This window comes from Myodes glareolus, chromosome 8 (genome assembly GCF_982192425.1).
Source record: "Myodes glareolus chromosome 8, mMyoGla1.1, whole genome shotgun sequence".
Taxonomy (NCBI): Eukaryota; Metazoa; Chordata; class Mammalia; order Rodentia; family Cricetidae; genus Myodes; species Myodes glareolus.
Window position 1 is genome coordinate 42,390,301 of NC_142033.1, and position 20,312 is coordinate 42,410,612.

The 20,312-nt window shown below is 43.1% G+C and overlaps 1 protein-coding gene across 1 annotated transcript in view; it reads right to left on the minus strand.

Moving 5' to 3' along the window:
- The window catches only part of Fam114a1 (family with sequence similarity 114 member A1), a 73,587-nt gene extending 70,353 nt beyond the window's left edge, over positions 1-3,234 (minus strand). Inside the window, exon 1 of the mRNA XM_048414929.3 lies at positions 3,145-3,234. The gene's annotated coding sequence lies outside the window, so the exon portion shown is untranslated. The remainder of the gene's footprint in view (positions 1-3,144) is intronic.
- Positions 3,235-20,312: the final 17,078 nt, after the last annotated feature.

Here is a 20,312-nt window from a genome sequence, read left to right on the forward strand (position 1 = left end):
AAGTCAGCAGCCCATGGCCCTTTGAAGTTGCGTTTTTCGAGAGCTCCTCGCTGACTGCAGAACTCCGAAGCCTGAAGCTAGCTGAAACTGTGCTCTAGATAGACAGCTGATTCTGAGCAGGGACTTGTGAATCGCACGGGACACAGCTGTAGCGAGGACCACGTGTCCCGGAGAGGTACATCACTTCCTATCTGCACAGTTCGGAAGTCTCTTCTGATTTTGGTTTGGAACACTGATCTGCAGTCATCCGTGTCCGTGGCTTTGACCCACAGAAACAAGGAGGCTGCTTCAGGAAGCTCCAAGGAGAGGAGGGGGAACACATAATGAAGTCTTTGTAGGGTGGGAATAAGTTAGTTTTTCATGAGCAAATGTATTCATCACCTAAAATGCTCCTGGGCCCATCGGAACAGATATATCACAGCACCCCAAGAGAGTGTAGAAGGCATGGGACTAGATTTCGGAAATGAGAAAGGTGCCAGGGGCTAAAACAAATCCATTAAAAAGCCATTCAGGGGTGGAGGGTGGCTCAGTAGGGGAGTGATTGTCCAACACATACAAGGCACTGGGTTGATTCCTAGCACTGAGAAAAAGAAAATCAAACTAGAAGAAGGAAGGGAAGATGGAAAGAAAACTATGTAAAATAGCATAATACATAAACAATACCCCTGAACTAGTGCAAAGGAGAATTGTGACCCCGGCTTGGCATAAGTGTTCAGGCGGGTGGGATTACGTACAAATACCTAGGATGAGAAATGAGCTCTCGGCAGTCAGGATGCACGTCTGTGTGGCTGAGACTACACATGCATGGCTGCATGGAGGAACAGTGAGGTACATTCTGAAATGGGAAGGACTAGGCAGAGGCCTCCGTCTGACTGCAGTGTCTCTTTGTAGGCAAACAGGGTTTGCTCATTCGCACTGGGCTTCCTACTCCCTCTTCTGTGAAGCTGGAGCGGATAACATGATCTGGAAACTTTGTTCCCAAGTCCTGACTACAGAGAAAAATCAGGGCAGGGTTTTAAGGTTTTCCCAAATCTAAATTTATTCAAAGTAACGCTCCGCCTTCCTCGTGCCATTTAGCGTCCATGCTTTTTCTTGGTATTAAACTGTCATGAAAGACAGTAGATGGCTTACTGTCTAACTGAGCTCACTTGGTGAGATGCAAATGTGGTAACATGACACTCTGTCCCAGGTGGCCTCCCTTACTTTACAAAAGTGGGGCTCAGAGAATGACGGGGTGAACCTACAGAGGAGAGGCTCCCAGACCTGTCCGGTTTTCACAGTGCACACAGGCTCTGAGCCCCTAGGCCTGTCTCTACACCTGACAGGCATTTTCTGAACCACAGAGGAGACCTATTTTTGCTTGACTTAAAAACTAAGCGGGCCTGAAGAGATGGCTTGGTGGTTAAGCGCACTGGCTGCTCTTCCAGAGGTCTCCGGGAGGGGTGGATTCCCAGCACCCACATAGCAGCTCACAACCCTCTGTAAGTCTAGCCCCAGGGGCTCCAATGCCACCTTCTGGTCTTCATGGGCGCTGCATGTACAAGGCCCACAGATACACGTATGCAGGCCATATATCCTCCCACCTACACACACACACACACACACACACACACACACACACACACACACACACGTTCCACTACGGATATTCTGTGGCCCTTCATGTGGCCTCTTGCACCCCAATACTTCTTGCACTTCTGACTTCTCACACTGTCCCTCCCTATTCACAGGGCTCCTAAACCCTCAGGCTGGTTGCCACCACTGATGTCATGTCTTCCTGTCAAGCTAATTCCCAGTCCCTTCGCTACCCAACATCTAATGTCACCCTTAACTTGGAAATTGCTCTTTGTGTACTCCACACCCTCCTAACAATGAACCGCTCCTCCGTCTCTGTCCTGAGACTTTCACAGACTGCTCTATTGCCTTTAGAAGTCTCTCCTGTCATCCTTCAGGCCTTGCTGCGATGCACAGGACCCTGTTTCATTCTGACCCACAAACATTTACTGGACTGAAATATACTGCGTTTGATTTTGATTCGAAAGAAGTGATATTTCACATAAGCCTGGTCTGATGAAAGAAATAGCTACTTACACGTCTGAATTCCCGAAATTCAGGGAGGTTCCCCTCCCCCCTTCTAATTCCTTCTACAGGGGCTCACTTGTGCTTCAAATTTCACCCTTCATTCCTTCACTGACTCTGACGGCTTTCAGTGTAAGAAGTTAATCATAACATCTCGGGATTAATAGATGAAGGAGAGAGCCTAGGGATAGGGGCTGGTGAGGAAGGAGTCTCTAGAAAGCCCAGAGAGCGTGGAGAGGCCCCTCAGGATGACCCTTGAGCTGGGGAGTCGCAGGGAGGAGTTCAAGGAGTGCTGATTTAAAAAGCCATCTGCTCCAATCAAGAGGTTCAGGGTGGAAACTATTATGGCCGAGATAATGCTCCCACAACCTGCAGAAAGTCCTCCTTTAAGAAAAGCCGGTGGAATTCTGGCGCTGACTGATGGCTGAGAAATACTCACCAGATTCCTTGGAGAAGACAAGCCGGCTGGGTTGAAGGACTGCATTTGGGGTGGGGAAGAGGGAACCCAAGAGGAGAACCCAGGATATTGTTTGGGCAGGAGAGCAGGCAAGCTCGGGGTACGCCGGGGAGGGGTGATGGACCAGGATAGAGACCAAGGCCTGAGCTCGGTTTTCCGAGGGCAAGGGCAGGCACACCCTAGGGATGGAGGCCTTTGCCTTGCAGGGACCGGATCACTCAGTGCTTAGCCCTGGGAAGATCCCACCGCTCGCTCCCCGACTTGGGACACTTGGGGAAACTTTTCAGACTGGCTTGTGCCAAGACTCCAGCAGCCGGAGCTCCAGGCGGGACGAGGGTGCAGACCCGGCGTGCGGGCGTGTGGGTGTGTGCATGAGCGTGGACACGGAGCGACACACACTCACACACACACACTCACACGCCCGCACCCACTCAAGGCCCTCGGCCGCGTCGCCCGAGTCTCCCCCGACCTTCGTCCCCAAGCAAGTGGGTATCTCTGGACCACTTTTCCGCTGCAGGCTTCTCGCGCCCCAAAGAGGACAGGGGTCGCGGCGCTTGGGTCCCCGCCCGCCCGGGAAGGGATGGGGAGAAGGCGCCCCGGGCTCTTACCGCTTGGCCGCCGAGTGCGCGCCGGAGCCCCGGGTCCCGCCCCGCCACGTCGGCAGGACCGGCGGGGACGCGGCTGCAGGGGTGGGACCGACCGAGCTGCCCCGCCCCGGGCCACCCGCCTACGCCCGGGCCCGGCCCACTGCAACCTGACCTGTGGCGAACTCAGCTGTCCCAGCTCGGTGGTCCAGGAAGTACGCCGGGTCCCTTGCCTTCCTTCAGAAACACTAGGAAAGCCCTGCACGGTCCTAAGGAAGGAGTCCCCCTTCCTTAGGCTGCACTGTGGGATCCCCAGGTTCTAAGTTAGGTGGAAATCTTTGACCACGTCATCGGTGGGAGTGGGATGTTATTAAACACAATAGCAAAAGGAATCAATCAAACAGACCACACTTTGTAGTAGGTCAACTTGAAAATATGGATCAAGTTCATTCTCTTTGGCTTGGGGATTGAACATCTGCATTTGGCATGGAAAAATATATTTGTCCTGAGCAAACAAATTGTGTGTGTGGTGTGTGTGTGTGTGTGTTTTAACTACTTATACTGTGGGTAGCCAGAAGCACACTGGATACCCCACAATCAGGGATTAATGACATGACCTTTAGTAATGCCAAACAATCGGGTCAGCTGTATCAAAACTACTTTTGTAAATATGTATGTGTGCATGATTCAAATTCAGGAAAACAGTTTAGAAACAATGGGTCTCTGACTGATGTGTTTAAGGCTAATTTTCTCCTTTTCCCTTTACGAGTCACAATCTTCTTTTAAAAAATGGCATGCACATGCTAAGAATTTATGAAGCTGAGGTAAAACCAAGGTGTGACCTTTGACCTGTCTCTTGTTAACGCCAGGCTCAAGCAGTTAATGGCTTGGTAGTTGTGTGGCTGCCTTAGGCAACCTGTGGCTGTGTACGCTTGCTTGTGCAGTGTGTGGTAGCCCCTGGAGAGAAGGGATCTCAGTTCCCTACCATTTCCCCTCCGCTATTGCCTTTTGCTCCATCAAATACCTGTTCTACGAAACTTTGCACATATTGAGTGAGTTGAACTGAATGAAAGTTGCATTTGGGTGCCACACTGGAGCCAAGGGTTACTTTAATTCTCACCTGGGGCCTGGGAACATAGCTTGCTCCCCCATTCTCTGATGGGGAGCCTCAGATACAGGGGAACAAACAAGTGAGGACACATATAGCAAATTGGAGGACCTGGTGGACAAGTCGGGTAATAGTACATGGATAACGGTAGTTGTGTCTGCAACCCAGGACACCCATTCTTCTAGGATGCCAGCCAATAGCTGGTACACACCTCCTGGCATCTACATTCAAGCCACACCCAAGCACACATTTCTCTAGTTTTGCGATCCTCTGTCCTTCATGGCCTTTCTCCTGTTAGCATCCATTGAATGTATGTGGTCTTTGAACATGAATGTCATTCATTATAAGATACATGTCTGAGTGTGTGTGTGCTTTTTACTGTACCTAGATGATATTACGCAATAACCATTCTGTCTTCACTCAGTATGAGTGATTAACTAGCCGGGTGCCTTCTAGATCTTCTGTTGCTCTGATCTGTTACCAGGGTGCCTCATAATGGCATCAGACGAATTTTATGTACACGATGCCTTAATTGGTGGATGTCTGGGCTTCCAGCTTCTTGGGACCACATGTCCGGCCATAGCAAAGATCCTTTTCTGTGCCCCTTTCTGGGATAGTTCTCTGTCGTACGTGTCCAGGATGGGACTGTGGGTTATACAGGTTCATTTTTCTTGTTTTCTAGATTTTTCTTCTGAATGACGACTGCCTCCTTTATGGGGCTTCTCTCTTTTTTCAGCATTTGGTGCTGTTGACCTTTCTGATATTGCCAGTCCATTTCATATAAAGTGCTACATATCTTAACATTCCTTTATCTGCTCACCATTTGGAGGGGGGGTTGGTGTGGTATTAGAGACACGGTTTCAATGTGTAGTCCTGGTTGTCTTGGAACTTGCTCTGTAGCCCAGGCTGGCCTTGAACTCACTGATGTGCCTGCCTCTCTCTCTCTCTCTCTTTCTCTCTCTCTCTCTCTCCCTCTCTCTCTCTCTGTAAGTTGCTCACTTTCTTGTAAAACTTCCATTTACATGTGTTTTTTTCCTTTGAAGAATTGCTTGTCCATTTCTGGGCAATTGCAAACAACAATAACAACACCCCTTAGATTAGGACTTTGTGTATTTAGGGAGATTTTTCACCAACCAGACATTCTTAATTTTAGTATAGACAGTTGACTTTTACTAGAAAGCTTGCTACTTTTTATTTTATTTTTTTTAAGGAAAAATGAGTGATGTGGGAGTCCCCTCTCTGTGCTGTGATTACCATTAACGAATAAAGAAACTACTTTGGACTGATAGAAAGGCAGAATTTAGCTAGGCAGGGAAAGCTAGGCTGAATGCTGGGAGAAAGAAGGGCAGAGTCAGAGAGAAGCCATGGAGCCGCCTGAGACAAGTGCTGGGAACTTTACCTTGCAAGCCACAGCCACATAATATACAGATTAATAGAAATGGATTAAATTAGTATAAGAGTTAGCCAATAAGAAGCTAAAACTAATGGGCCACACAATGATTTAATTAATACAGTTTCTGTGTGATTATTTTGGGGCTAAGTAGCCAGGACAAACAAGCAGCCTCTTTACTACAGATTGGTGCCACATGGAAAACTAAAATTTAAACCTGAAAACTAAACTTTAAAACCTGAAAGAGCTTAATTCTAGACACACACACACACACACACACACACACACAAAAAAAAAAAACAGAGTTTAACACAGTTTCTTGCTGTTTACTGGCAGAGTGTCACAGCTCCTTTAAGAGAGGTTTTCCTGACTCAGCTGTAGCAGAAAAAAAAGCTATGCCATTTTAAAATACCACTTTCTAGGCCTTGCTGCCAGCGTGACCTCTGACTCTTTCCAGAGACCGAGCATTTAGACGGGGTTGGTGAGCAGACTGCTGCAACTTGCTTACTGGTGACATGGACTGGCTGTGTGCCTGAGAATGGGGCTGTGTGCATGGCTCTCAGATGTGCAAGTGGCTCCACCATGCTGGATTTGGTGGACAAGCAGGAAGTACCATATATACCATAGTAATGGCACAACTTAAGTTTTAGTCTGGGCAGGCAAGCAAGAAGTACCATATATACCATAGTAATGGAGCACCTTAAGTTTTAAGAAGAGCTTAGCATTTTAAAAAGCACTCCTGGACAGTAAATAATTACAGATATGCAATAAAGATAAATTCAGATGAGTCATAGTATTGAATAAATGTATGTAGGCTTGGAAGAGAGAAGAAAAAGAGTATAGAGAGTCATAAAATAAAGTTAATACTTTAAAAAAGGGTAAGTCTTTAAAGAGACAGAGTACAGATAGTCATAGATTAAAAAATAAAGAAAAATAAGCCACGTAAAAATGAAAAATTCTGGATTATATATCTTATTGTATTATCTTTAAATCTTTTGACTGTGAATGCCAAACCAGCACGTATATTATAAAGGTATCATGACTTTCTAATTTGGGTCTAAGGATATGTTGCTTTGGAAAAGAGGTTATTCTCTTGTTTCCACAGAGGATGAGAACCTGTGGATTGCTTCCAGACTGATGTGGTTTCATGGAACAAGATCCCCATAGGTTGCTGTAAACACCCCCAAATTACTATGCCCAACAATCAGCAGGAAGCAGAATTGAGAAAACTATGCCCATATTCCCAAATATTGTCTATAAATGTTTGTTTACATTTAAAGGGGATATGATATAAATATAAATAATTTACATTGGTATGGATCTTGGGTTATTGATAAAAATGTGAGGTCAGTTTTGTTATATGTATATGTATTTCTGATCTTGATTAATGCATTGTGTTTGTCTAAAATCAATCAAAAGAGACAAAGAAGGACATTTCATATTAGTCACAGAAAAAATCCATTAAGAGAAAAACCTCAATACTGAACATCTATGCCCCAAATACAAGGACACCCTCATATGTAACAGAAACACTTCTAAAGCTTAAATCATACATTAAACCCCGCACACTAATAGTGGGAGACTTAAACACTCTCACCACTCTCACCACTGGGTGGGTCAGTCAGACAAAAAATGAACAGAGAAACAAGAAACAGATGTTATAACTCAAATGGACTTAACAGACATCTAAAGAATATTCCATCTAAACAGAAAAGAATATACCTTCTTTTCAGCAGCTCCTCATGGAACTTTCTCAAAAATTGTCCATACACTCAGTAACAAAACAAACCTCAACAAATACAAAAAAATTTGGATTAACCTTATGTATGTTATCATATCCCCATGGTTTAAAACTAGAATTCAACAGTAATACTAATTTCAGAAATCCCACAAACACATGGAAATTAAACAATGCTCACCTGAATCATCAATGGATCAAGGAAGAAATAAGGGGAGAAATTAAAGACTTCTTAAAATTCAATGAAAATGACCACACAACATACCCAAATTTATGGAACACAATGAAAGCAATGTTAAGAGGAACGTTCAAAACACTAACTGCCTATAGAAAGAAGCTGGGAAAAAAATCCCACACTAGCAAATTAACAGAATATTTGAAAACTTTAGAACAAAAAGAAGCAAACTCACCCAGGAGAACTAGGCAGCAGGAAATAATCAAATTGAGAACTGAAATCAACAAAGTAAAAACTAAGAAAACAATACAAAGAATCAATGAGAAAAAGAGTTGGTTATTTGAAAAAAATCAACAAACTGACCAAAAGACAAAGAGAGAATATCCAAATTAACAAAATCATAAATAAAAAGGGGGACATAACAACAGACACGGAGGAAATCCAGAGAATCATCAGGTAATATTTCGAAAACCTGTACTCCACAAAACTGAAAAACTTAAAGGAAATGGACAACTTTCTGAATAAATATCACTTATCAAAATTAAATCAAGACCAGATAAGCAAATCAAACAGACCTATAACTGCTAAAGAAATAGAAACAGTCATCAAAAGTCTCCCAACCAAAAGAAGCAAAGAACTAGATGGTATCAGCTCAGAATTCTACAAAATTTTCAAAGAAGAACTTATACCAATATTCCTCAAATTGTTCCACACAATAGAAACAGAAGAGACACTGCCAAACTCTTTTTATGAGACTATAATTACCCTGATGCCCAAACCATAGAAAGGCATCACTAAGAAAGAGAATTACAGACCAATCTCACTTATGAACACTGATGCACAAATACCAAATAAAGTACTGGCAAATCGAATCTAAGAACACATCAGAACCATCATCCACCATGGTCAGGTTGGTTTCATTCCAGAGATACAGGGATGGTTCAACATATGAAAATCTGTCAATGTAACCCAGCATATAAACAAACTGAAAAATAAAAACCATATGATCATCTCATTATATGTCAAAAAAGCTTTAAACAAAATACAACATCCCTTCATGATAAAGGTCTTCGAGAGATCAGCGATACAAGGAATATAACTAAACATAATACAGGCAATATACAACAAGCCAACAGCCAACACCAAACTAAATGGAGAGAAACTCCCAGCAATCCCACTGAAATCAGGAACAAGACAAGGGTGTTCACTCTCTCCATATCTATTCAATATAGTACCTGAGGTTCTAGCTAGAACAATAAGACACCAGAAGGAGATCAAGGGAATAAAATCAGAAAAGAAGAAGTCAAACTCTCACTATTTGCTGATGATATGATAGTTCACATAAGCGACCCCAAAAATCTACCAAGGAACTTCTACAACTCATAAACTCAGTAATTGGTTTGAATGCTGAGGAAGGAGCAACAGCTGCTAAAGGACTGTTGTTTATAAATACTGCTGAACTAACCCAAGATAGGTATTTTGAAAGTACCTTGGCTTCAAAACTGAAGTCAAAAGGTATGTTACTTTGGAGAAGAGATTTTGCTTTTGTTTCCACAGGAAATGAGAGGCTGTGGATTCATTCTGAGCTAAGAAAAATCCAGTATGACCAAGGGAGACCACCCGAGAAATCTCCAACAGGAACAGATGGCCCAGATGTCTGAGTTCTACATCCAGAACAGATTCAAGACTGCTGCCTGAGATGATTAAGACTCACAGGATACTCCAGTCAGGACTTGATTATAACTTTAAATTTTCTTTAGGTCCCCATAAGATCATCAGCACCCCAACCAGCAGGAAGTAGCCTGAAATACTACGCCCACATTCCTAACAAATGGACTATGGGTATTTTCCTTTGTTTAAAAAAAAAAAGAGGGAAATGGTACGGGAGAATTATCTGTATTCTTTCAATCATATTTTAATAAAACGCTGATTGGCCAGGCAGGCAGTATAGGTGGGTCAAACAGACAGGAAGTAGAGGTGGGGCAATGAGAACAGGAGAATTCTAGGAAGCAGGGAGGTTCCTCCGTCACTCCTGTGCAGACCACCGAAGAGACAGCATGTAACTTGCCCAGCTGAGAAAGGTACGGAGCCATGTGCTAACGTAGATAAGGATAATGGGGTAACATAAGTTATAAGGACTAACAAGAAGCCTGACCTAATGGGCCAATCAGCTTTATAACTTATAGAGATTTCTGTGTGATTGATTTTCTCTGGGACTTGCCGGTTGTGGGGTACCGGGCGGGAACAGATACCCCAACAAGCCGGCTTTCATGTTACAAGTAATGTAGCAGGATACAAGATTAACTAAAAAAAAATCAGTAGCCCTCCTGTACACAGATAATAAAAGGGCCGAAAAAGAAATCAGAGAAATATCACCCTTCACAATAGCCACAAATAGCATAAAACATCTCAGAGTAACTCTAACCAAACAAGTGGAAGACTTGTATGATAAGAACTTTAAATCTTCGAAGAAAGAAATTGAAGAAGACACTAGAAAGTAGAAAGATTTCCCATGCTCTTTGGTAGGTAGAATTAACATAGAAAAAATGGCAATCTTACCAAAAAGCAGTCTACAGATTCAACGCAATGCCCATCAAAATCCCAACAAAATTCTTCACAGACCTCAAAAGAACGGTACTCAACTTCATATGGAAAAGCAAAAAACCCAGGATAACCAAAACAATCTTGCACAATAAAAGAACTTCAGGAGGCATCACAATCACTGACTTCAAAATCTACTCACAGCTACAGTACTGAAAACAGCCTGGTATTGACATAAAAACAGAGAGGAGGACCAATGGAACTGAATAGAAGAGCCAGATATCAATACACACACCTTTGAACACCTGATTTTTGACAAAGAAGCAAAAAATATCAAATGGAAAAAATAAAGCATATTTAACAAATGGTGCTGGCATAACTGGATATTAACACGTAGAAGAATGAAAATCGACCCATAGCTACCACCATGCACAAAACTCAAGTCCAAATGGATCAAAGACCTCAACATAAAATTATTCACACAAAATCTTATAGAAGAGAAGTGGGAAGTACAGTTGAACACATTGGCACAGGAGGCTACCACTTCCTAAATATAACCACAGGAGCACAGACACTGAGAGAAACAATTAATAAATGGGATCTCCTGAAACTGAAAAGTTTCTTTAAAACAAAGAACACAGTCAACAAGATAAAATGACGGCCTACAGAATGGGAAAAGATATTCACTAATGTCAATCAGACAGAGGTCTGATTTCCAAAATATACAAAGAACTCAAGAAATTGATCATCAAAAGAACCAATAATTGAAAAAATAAATAAATAAATGGAGTACAGACCTTGACAGAGAACTCTCAACAGAAGACTCTAAAATGACTGGAAGACTTTTAAGGAAATGCTCAACATCCTTAGCAATCAGAGAAATGCAAATCAAAACAACTCTAAGATTCCATCTTATACATGTAAGAATGGCCAAGATCAAAAACACTGATGACAATTTATGCTGGAGAGGTTGTGGGTAAAGGGAACACCTCTGCATTGCTGGTGGGAGTGCAAGCTGGTACAACTCCTTTGGATGTCAGTGTGGTGATTTCTCAGAAAATTAGGAAACAACTTTACTCAAGACCTGTAATACCACTTTTGGGTATATATCCAAAGGATGCTCAATCGTGCCACAAAGACATGTGCTCAACTATGTTCATAGAAGCATTGTTTGTCATAGCCAGAACCTGGAAACAACCTAAATGCCCTTCAACTGAAGAATGGATTAGGAAAATGTGATCCATTTACATAATGGAGTACTACACATCAGAAAAAAATAAAAACATCTTGAATTTTGTAGGCAAATGGATGGAGCTAGAAAACATCATTTTGAATGAGGTAACCCAGACCCAGAAAGACAATTATCACATGCAGTTTTTAAACATAAAACAAAGACAACCAGCCCACAAATCACAATCCCAGAGAACCTAGACAACAATGAAGACCCTAAAAGAGACATACATAGATCTAATCTACATGGGTAATAGAAAAAGACAAGATCTCATGAGTAAACTCGGAGCATGGGGACCTTGGGAGAGGGTTGAAGGGGAGGGGAGAGGCAGGAAGGGGAGCAGAGAAAAATGTAGAGCTCATTAAAAATAAAAAATTAAAAAAATCAATTAAAAAACAAAAATACAAAAGGTATTGTGTTTGTGTAGCTCATGTAAAAATGTAACAATTCAGAAATGTAAGTTAATAAATACTCATCTATAATACTTAAGTTTATAGTCATGTTAGTTAGATTTTCTAGATGTGTAGAGATATATTTCAGCTAGATAGGTATTCTTCAAATCTTTTAGAGACCTTCAGAATATGACATTTAAAATGTTTAAAATGTTAAGAGTTTTCACGACAGTGAGACACATCTGCTCCTGGTAGCACCAAGCTACTTCAAGAGGAAGATGGGCATCGAAGAGGCTCCTTATGGCCTTGGCTAGCCATTTGGGCAGGAAACTGCTCTTGCCTGGACTGCTTGATGAACTGAACATGCAGGAAGGGCCCACAGAGAAATGAGTGTTGAACTTGCCTAAAGGTGACGTGATCCTTTGGGCTTCCTGCTACATGAAAGAGTCTGCTAGACATTCTGCAGGATACAGAAGAAAGTGACTGACAAACTGCCAATATAGGTGGAACTGTCTTTAAAATTTCCTGCTTCATGGAAAAGTCTGCTAGATACTATGGGCCTGTAGCTGAAGATGGATGCCCCAACGGGACAGAAAACTTTGGGTGACTATCCAGGCAGCAAGAAGTCTCTGTCAATTCTAGAGTTTTGGAAGTTGCTTACAATGTACTCCCTCTGTTTACTATTACTTTAATATCATATCCTTCCGGAGTCTTTGATGGAGTTGAAGAATTTATAGTTATAGTTTTCCTTAGTTAAGATAAAAGATAGATATAAATATTGTAACTGTAATTCTTGTTGGATACCTGCTTTGTTATATGTAATTTTACTGTGTTAAAGTTAAAACCTTCCTTCTTATTTAAACAGAAAAGGGGAGGTGATGTGGGAGTCCTCTCTGTGTGCTGTGATTACCATTAATGAATAAAGAAACTGCTTTGGACCTATAGAACTTAGGTAGGTAGGGAAAGCTAGGCTGAATGCTGGGAGAAAGAAGGGCGAAGTGACAGAGAGGCCATGGAGCTGCCTGAGACAGATGCTGAGAACTTTACCCAGTAGGCCACAACCACGTGGCAATATACAAATATAGAAATGGATTAAATTAATATAAAGCTAGCCAATAAGAAGCTAAACTAATGGGCCAAACAGTGATTTAATTAATACAGTTTCTGTGTGGTTATTTCAGGGCCAAGTGACCTCTTTACTACAAATGAGATAGAACTTTCAGAGTGGCTGCAAGTGGAGATATTCAAGACTGATGCTTTTGGATTTCTAAACTAGTTAAGGTAGTTTCAGTTGCTTCTGTTAATTTTGTTTTGTTTGTTTGTTTTTCTCTCTTATTGAGACTACTAAATAGGGCTGAAAATCTTACCTGTTACACCATATGTTGACATTGTCTGTTCTGAGCCCTCAAACCCTTGTTGCCACCGGTTGTCGCCAGGCTGTATTGAACACTAACTTTTGTACGACACTTACCAACTATCTGAAATTCATCTTTTTGGAAAAGAAAGTTTTATTTTATTTTTAATCAGATGGGCCAATTTTCTAATCTTTGTCTCCAAAAAAGAAAAGCCTCTGATCTTCTACTAATCTTCTAGTCTGATTTTCACAAAAGTATGTCAACTTCTTTGAAAAAAATTTCTGGTGAGAATATGTCATTCCTTTGAATTTTGTAACAATTAAATAATGCATGATATTGCATATCCTTCCAATTTTTATTCCTAATCTTTAATCCTATCAGCGAATTTGAACACATTAATATTATGTATTTAGTCTCAACTGACTAACGGGAAAGCCTTTACCTAAAAATTAAATAAATTATAAGTGCAAAATTAAAGAAAATGGCAACAACCTCATTTTTGTCCCTTTAATGTTACTTTTTTCACCATTATCTTCATCTTCTGCATTATCATCATCTTCTTTGTCACCACCATTTTGGCAGTACTAAGGATTTATTAATGCTAAACATAAGCTACATTCCTAACCGTTTTTAAATTTTTAATTGTTGAGACAGGGTCTTGCTCGGCATGCGCCACCACCGCCTGACTTCACTATCACTTTAAGAGTGTGGATTCTACTATAGCTCTTCTCCACTGGTATAAAGACATAGATACATAGACAGCTCTTTTTCTTGTTACAAAACTGGCAAGATGCTGGAGGTGGGGACGATGGGCATGTCTATACGTCTGGAATGCAGAGTGAGGCAGAAGAATTGCAAGCGTGAGGTCAGCCAGGGCCACACAGCCATGAGCTGCATATAGACACCCTATCGCAAAAGTTTTTTTTTTAAAAAAAAGTTACGTCAAGATTATCACATACTTTTTATTTTTCCTACAATCATCTTTCTTGGTCGACGTGTCAATCAAAGCGTTCTTTTAAGAGCAACATTGTATTTTGTTGGTATACCAACGTATGTGATCATAATCAGGTCATTTCCTTATATTTTCCATATGGAATAAAGAAATTAAAGCTAATAAATGTTTTTTATTTTTATATTCAGAGAAAAACTGGGAAGTCCTCTGGATGTCACAAAGGGTGGAAACGGCTTTAAATCAAGATTGGTCTTTGTGATTTGAGCCAGAACTTAATACCCGTCCTAGTGCTTGACCCTTGCACCCCACTTTCCACTTCAAAAACAGAGCACAGAGCATCCACCCCCCATTTCTTCCAGTTCTGAAACTGTGATCCTTACCGAATTGTATTCCAGGTGGGTCAGGTAGGTTTCAATGAACTGCTAGCTTCGGTCTCTGCGCTGTGCCTTCTGAGAGCCAGCCATTGCCTCTGTTCCCCTGCCACTCAGCTGAGGGCAGCAACCCAGCCAGCCAGGGAGGACTTCCTTTTTCTCCTTAACTGAAAATCCACACCTGTGCAGCAAAGAATTATCAGCTGAACAATCCCAGCAACGAGGCGGTTCCTCGTGCCGCGCCCCATTGTAGATTATGCCCGTATCCAAAAGCAGCTGCTTCCAAGCCAATTGGGTCTTTTCCAGATGTTTCACTTTTTTGAAACTTAATTTTTTTTTTATTGATTTAAAACATCTTGGGCTGTCTGAAACATATAGAGAAGTCAAAGATAATAGGATAAATACTTCTTTGTGGGCAAAAAAGGGAGAAAATGCCACAACGAAGCTCAGGTGTATCAAGTCTTAAGTTTTTTGACTTATTTATTTTATGACTTTTATTTCGAAAGAAAAAGTGTTATGGATCTGTTTGAAAGCACCTTCCTTTCTTTCTCCACTTTCTTTGAAGGTCACCGCTGTCCCGAGGTAGTTGTGAACCTCTTCACCCATATTTTTGAGTGTTTACTGCCAATATCCTTACTGATAAATACATAAAAATTCATTTAAATGCTATAAATTATTTAAAGTATATGTAAATCAGTTAGAATTTTACAGATAACTATAGATACTTGTTAATTCAACATTAAATTACTTGTTTATTTGAGATAGGGTCTCAAGTATCTCAGGCTAGCTTCACACTTGTTATGTAGACAAAGATGTCCTTAAACTGATGATTCTCAACCAAGCATGGTGGCACTCACCTTTAATCCCAGCACTCAGGTGGAGCTCTGTGAGTTCGAGGCCAGCCTGATCTACACAACAAGTTCCAGGACGGCCAGGGCTGTTGTTACACAAACCCTGCCTCTAAACTGCCCCCCTCAAAAGAAGCTCCTGATTCCTCTGACCCTACCTCCTCAGTGCTAGAGTACAGGAATTCTCCTCTGTATCCAGTTTAGATAGTGCTGGGGATCACAGCCAGGGCATCCTGCATACCAGGCAACCACTCTACCACCTTAGGGCATTCCCAGTTCTAACAGTAAGTTTTGCCTGAGAATAATCATGTTCATCCATGTAATTCTAGGACAGTCATTTTGATGTACTTTAGACACCCATTCTGTGTCACAATGTATCGGTTTCCTACTTAGTGGATATTTAGTATGTTTCCTAGTTCACTTCTAAACAGAGAATTCTGCAGTAGTCAGACTGCCTTTACAGGGCATGGCCCAGTTGTCCTCTGCTGGGATTCAGCATAACTGAACAATTTAGTCAATGTTTTTCCTCTTTTCTTTTCTTCCTTCCTTCCTTCCTTCCTTCCTTCCTTCCTTCCTTCCTTCCTTCCTTCCTTCCTTCCTTTCTTTCTTTTTAAGGTGTGCACCACCATCCCTGGCTTGCTATGTTCTTTTTTTTTTTTTAAAAAAAAAAAAAAGATCTTTAAATTTATTATGTATACAATTGTTCTGTCTGCATGTATGTCTGCAGGCCAGAAGAGGGTGCCAGATCTTACTACAGATGGTTGTGAGCCACCATGTGGCTACTAGGATTTGAACCCAGGACCTCTGGAAGAGCAGGCAGTGCTCTTAACTGCTGAGCCATCTTTCTGGCCCTAGTCAATGTTTTTCTTTCTTTTTCTCTTTTTGTGTGTATATATGGTGTGTGTGTGTGTGTGTGTGCATGCGTGTGCATGTGTGTATGTGTGTGTGCATCTCTTCGTTTTTGGGTACGTGTGTGTGTGCACATGCATATGGAGGTTCAAGGTTGAGGTTGGGAAACATCTTCCATTGCTCTTCATCTTATTCAAGGAGGCAGAACTTATTGTTCAAACCCAGCGCTCACTGAACTGGCTAGTCCACAGCCTGCTTGCTCTAAGCATCCTAGCTCTGCCTATCAAGGCTAGAATTACAGTGGGCTGCCAGGTCTACCCTGTGTTTACTGGGGTTCTGGGGATCTGAACTCCAGGCCTCACACTTCTGTGTGGCAAGCACTTTCACCCCTGAGTCATCCCTCCACCCTTGCAACACAACTTTTCAAAAGCATGTATTATGTAGCAAGTAATGCTGGCTCTACTCTGGAGACCCCACCTTGATAGCACACCAGGAGGAATAAAGGCTTTGTAGAACCTGTGAGGCCTAGAGTGTGGTGGGTGAGAAGGATTGGGGTCCGTCTACACTTCTGAGTAGAAGGAAAGCCTTGCAGTTTTTAATAGAAGACTGCTGCTGTGATTATGGGGTCTGAGTCTGGCTGGGTTGGGGTGGATGGAACTGAATGGGGAGAGGCAAATGCAGAAGCCAGTAAGGAAATGCTTAGCTTCTCCCTGTGACCCAATGATGGTGATGATGGCCTTGACCTCAGCAATCTCATCATCAGGAGAATGTGATTTGGAGCATGAAAAGGACTTTGTTTACTAATCTATTTTGAAGAAAGCACAGGAAAATTAGTTCTTGGATTGGATGTAAATTTTGATAACTTCAACAAGAGAAAGGAGTCACCAATTACTCCCAGGATCTTGGACTGAGATTTTGGGCAAGTAGAAAGAACAAAGAGAAATGAGAAAGGATGTAAAGGTAGTTTGGGAGATTAAGGTAGTGAGGAAGTAAGTGTTTGGTTCTCCGCCAAGAATGTCCTGGTACGTGTTTAGCAGGCAATTGGATAGGAGGGTCGGCAGTTCAGGGAAACCTGGGTTGGAGATGATTACTGGGGAGTCACTGGCATTGATGCCAGGAGACAGGATGGGAGAAAGAAGAGAAGTTCAAAACAGAAAGGACCATAGAATGGGGAGCAATGTCAGTGAGTTCACAGGGATTTAATTCAAGGCAAGGGGAGGGAAGCTGGGTGTCCAGAACGCCCAGATGTTTTGGCCATGTGAAATGTTGCTTGATAATCCGAATGAGATGGAAAAGAAAACTCGACCACTGTGTTGGACATTATGATAGTCCGTTTACGACCTTGAAAAGCGTTCTCTCTCTTGAGCAGCAGGGAAGGACACCGGAATGGTGTCTGTTTAAGGGAACAGAAGGAGACTAACTGTGAGAGGGACTGAGAAAAATATCAGCCGTGTTCCGGTGTGAGGAGGAACAAGGATGAGGAGGCTGTATGTTTAAAGTGAGGGCTTTGCTTTCTAGAGAAAGCGCCATGCTGAGTGCAGAGTAATGCTGGCACTAAGGCAGCGAGAGGAGAGCGACTTCCTGAGGAGACAAGGCAGGAGCGAGTCCTCTGCCCCGGGAGCAGCCAGGCTGGCAGAGCTTCGCAGAGGGCAGGACCCTGTCCTAGGGACAGGTCTGTTTTCCGTGTGCGATATGAAGCCTCATCAGCCAGGAAGGAAGAATGAAGGGGAGAAAGGTCAGACAGTTAGAGGAGGGCGAGGGTGGAGCTTGAGAAAGGGGAGGAGAGAGTTGGGCCAGGGAAGGGCGGTGGGGAGGCTGATACAATCGCACCCCTTTAGGTTGGGACACAGTATGCATTTCATATGAGACCAGCTCTAGGTGGTGCATGTATTTACTACCAACTCCCTTAAGCCACTTGGGCTCCGTGATCCAGAGGAGAGAGCGACTTAACACGGGTTTAGGAGAGGGCATAAGGTAACGGAGCAGGAATGCAGACGGACACAGCGAGGCTGGGGAATTGCTGGCATCAGAGGTAGAAATGGAAATCAGAACGCTGACAAAGTCAGATCGTGGCTGGAGCTGGAGCGCATCCGCTGGGATTAAAAGTATCTGGGCTATAATCGGGGGTTTTCTGCGTAACTGCTGAAGACCCTGGAATTAGTGAAGGGCTGGTGGGGCTCGTGGTGGGGCTCAACTTGGTGAACGAAACACCAGATTTCAAGGATTGGAGACAGAGATGGGGAGATGAGTAAGAAAGTCAAGGACAAATACCTCCAGGCCCCTGGGAGCGCCCTGTAAGGAAACCAGACAGCAGGCTAGTGTACAGGTCTCAGCTCCTAGATCCTTCTATGACATCGATATCAGAAGAAGAGCTTCAAAAGTGGCACCAATGCCTGGCTCCTCTGACCATTTATAAACAAATCAGGCCCCTGGGCTTGTTGGCAGCTTGAGAAAGTCTGTTTCCTATCATTCTCACTCAGGCTTGGCATCACCAAGGGTCTGGATTTCTGTCTGTCTCAGGAGTGGGCACTGATACACAACCAGAGGTATCTGAATCCGTGTTTTCCCGAGGGTGGTGAGGATGCTTGGCTGTGTACTTCCCCATGTTAGACCCGCTTTGACTTCCTCTGCTATCTGTCTGTTTACATCCTTGGCTTACCTTGCCCTCCCCTTCGGGTTTCTCAGTCACATTTCTACTGATTTGTTGGAAACTTTATATATTTTGGATACTATCATATGGTTGCAGTACTACAAATACATTTTTTTTTTTTAGCACAGCCGTGGCTTGTCTCCCCCACGAATTCAATAGCAAATGTTAGCTTTAATATCAGGACGTAATGTTTTGCTTCTGTCTGAACTGGGACAGGATATTAGCTGGCCTCAGGCCATGTTATCTTATTTATCCCGCTGTGGCATTTTAAAAAATAAAATAACATAAAGTTGGCACATGCTTACATTGTCAACACTGGGGAGCAGAGGCAGGACAACTGCAAATTTGAGGCCCACTTGTGAGATACTATCTCAAAAAAATGACGTATGTGTATGGTATTTTTTTTTCAGGTGAGAGGGTCATACGATGGTAATGGTTCTTAGCTCTGCTGTTGGAAGACAAGAGTTCTGAAGTAACCTCTGAGAAAAGAATTATTGCCTGTTCCAGGATATGTGTGCAATCCTGGTGTTAATCTCCCGTGTTGACATAATAAATTTCCCTCAGGCTTAAAACAACAGCAGTTTATTCTGCTTAAGGTTCCAGAAATCAGAGAATTGGAAATGAATGCAGGGTGGTGCTCCCTCCAGCCCCTGGCTGCAGGCATTCATTGGCTCTGGCGTCAGGCTCTGTGTCCCAGTCAAATGGGTGTCTGCCTGTGCCTCTTCATGTGAGTCTTGGAATTTGGCACGCAGTCTTGGGACCACCCACCCCTATCCATCTGTTTCCTCGCTGCTCCCGAATTGGCATTAGGTATGGGTGATGAAAGCATTGCTCTCCCAGCATCTTTCTGAGGGTTGGCAGGAACTTGATGGGTCCTTGTGAAGTGTTCCAGGTAAAGCTGGGAAGACTAGCCCTGTTCACGTGTGCCAGGCCATGGTGCTGAAGCTTGCTTTGCTTCATTTGGCCACAGTGTCCTCTGATCTCCCTTCTTCCCCACTGAAACACACGGCTTTCACAGGATTCAAATCCCCTTTCTCTCCTGCCTTCTCTTCTGGGTGGTCCCTGGTCCAGACACCTGATGTTCATTATCATCCCTGAAAGTCACAACTCTGATCATTCTGCAGATAAAAACAGTCTCCGCAAGGTTAGACAACTTGGCCAAAGCCTCACAGCTCGCAAGTAGCCACGGGAGGAAGTCAGCCCACTGTGTTCTCGCCTCTGCCCATTCCGCTGTCATGTGGGCTCTTCCATGTTACTCGAATTTGACTGGTTTGGTCTTCCCCTTGAAAGCGTTTCTGAGGATTGCAGCAACCTCAGCGAGAAAAGCGCCTGCCTCCCCAAATGTCAACATTATTATGCAACACAGTTGAGACATGAGTCATGTGACCAGTTTTCAGTGATGTGTACGTGTGCGCCTGCATGCGTGTGTGCGTGCGTGCGTGTGTGTCCACAAGTTTATGTGTAAATATATGTATCATATGTTTCCTTAAGAAGCAGGCCCAGTGCTGCCTGCAATCCCTCCCCGTCTCTGGCTCCTCTCCCCTCCGCCTGTGTCCCCTCTCCTGGTGACCCCCCCCCCCCGACACCCACTG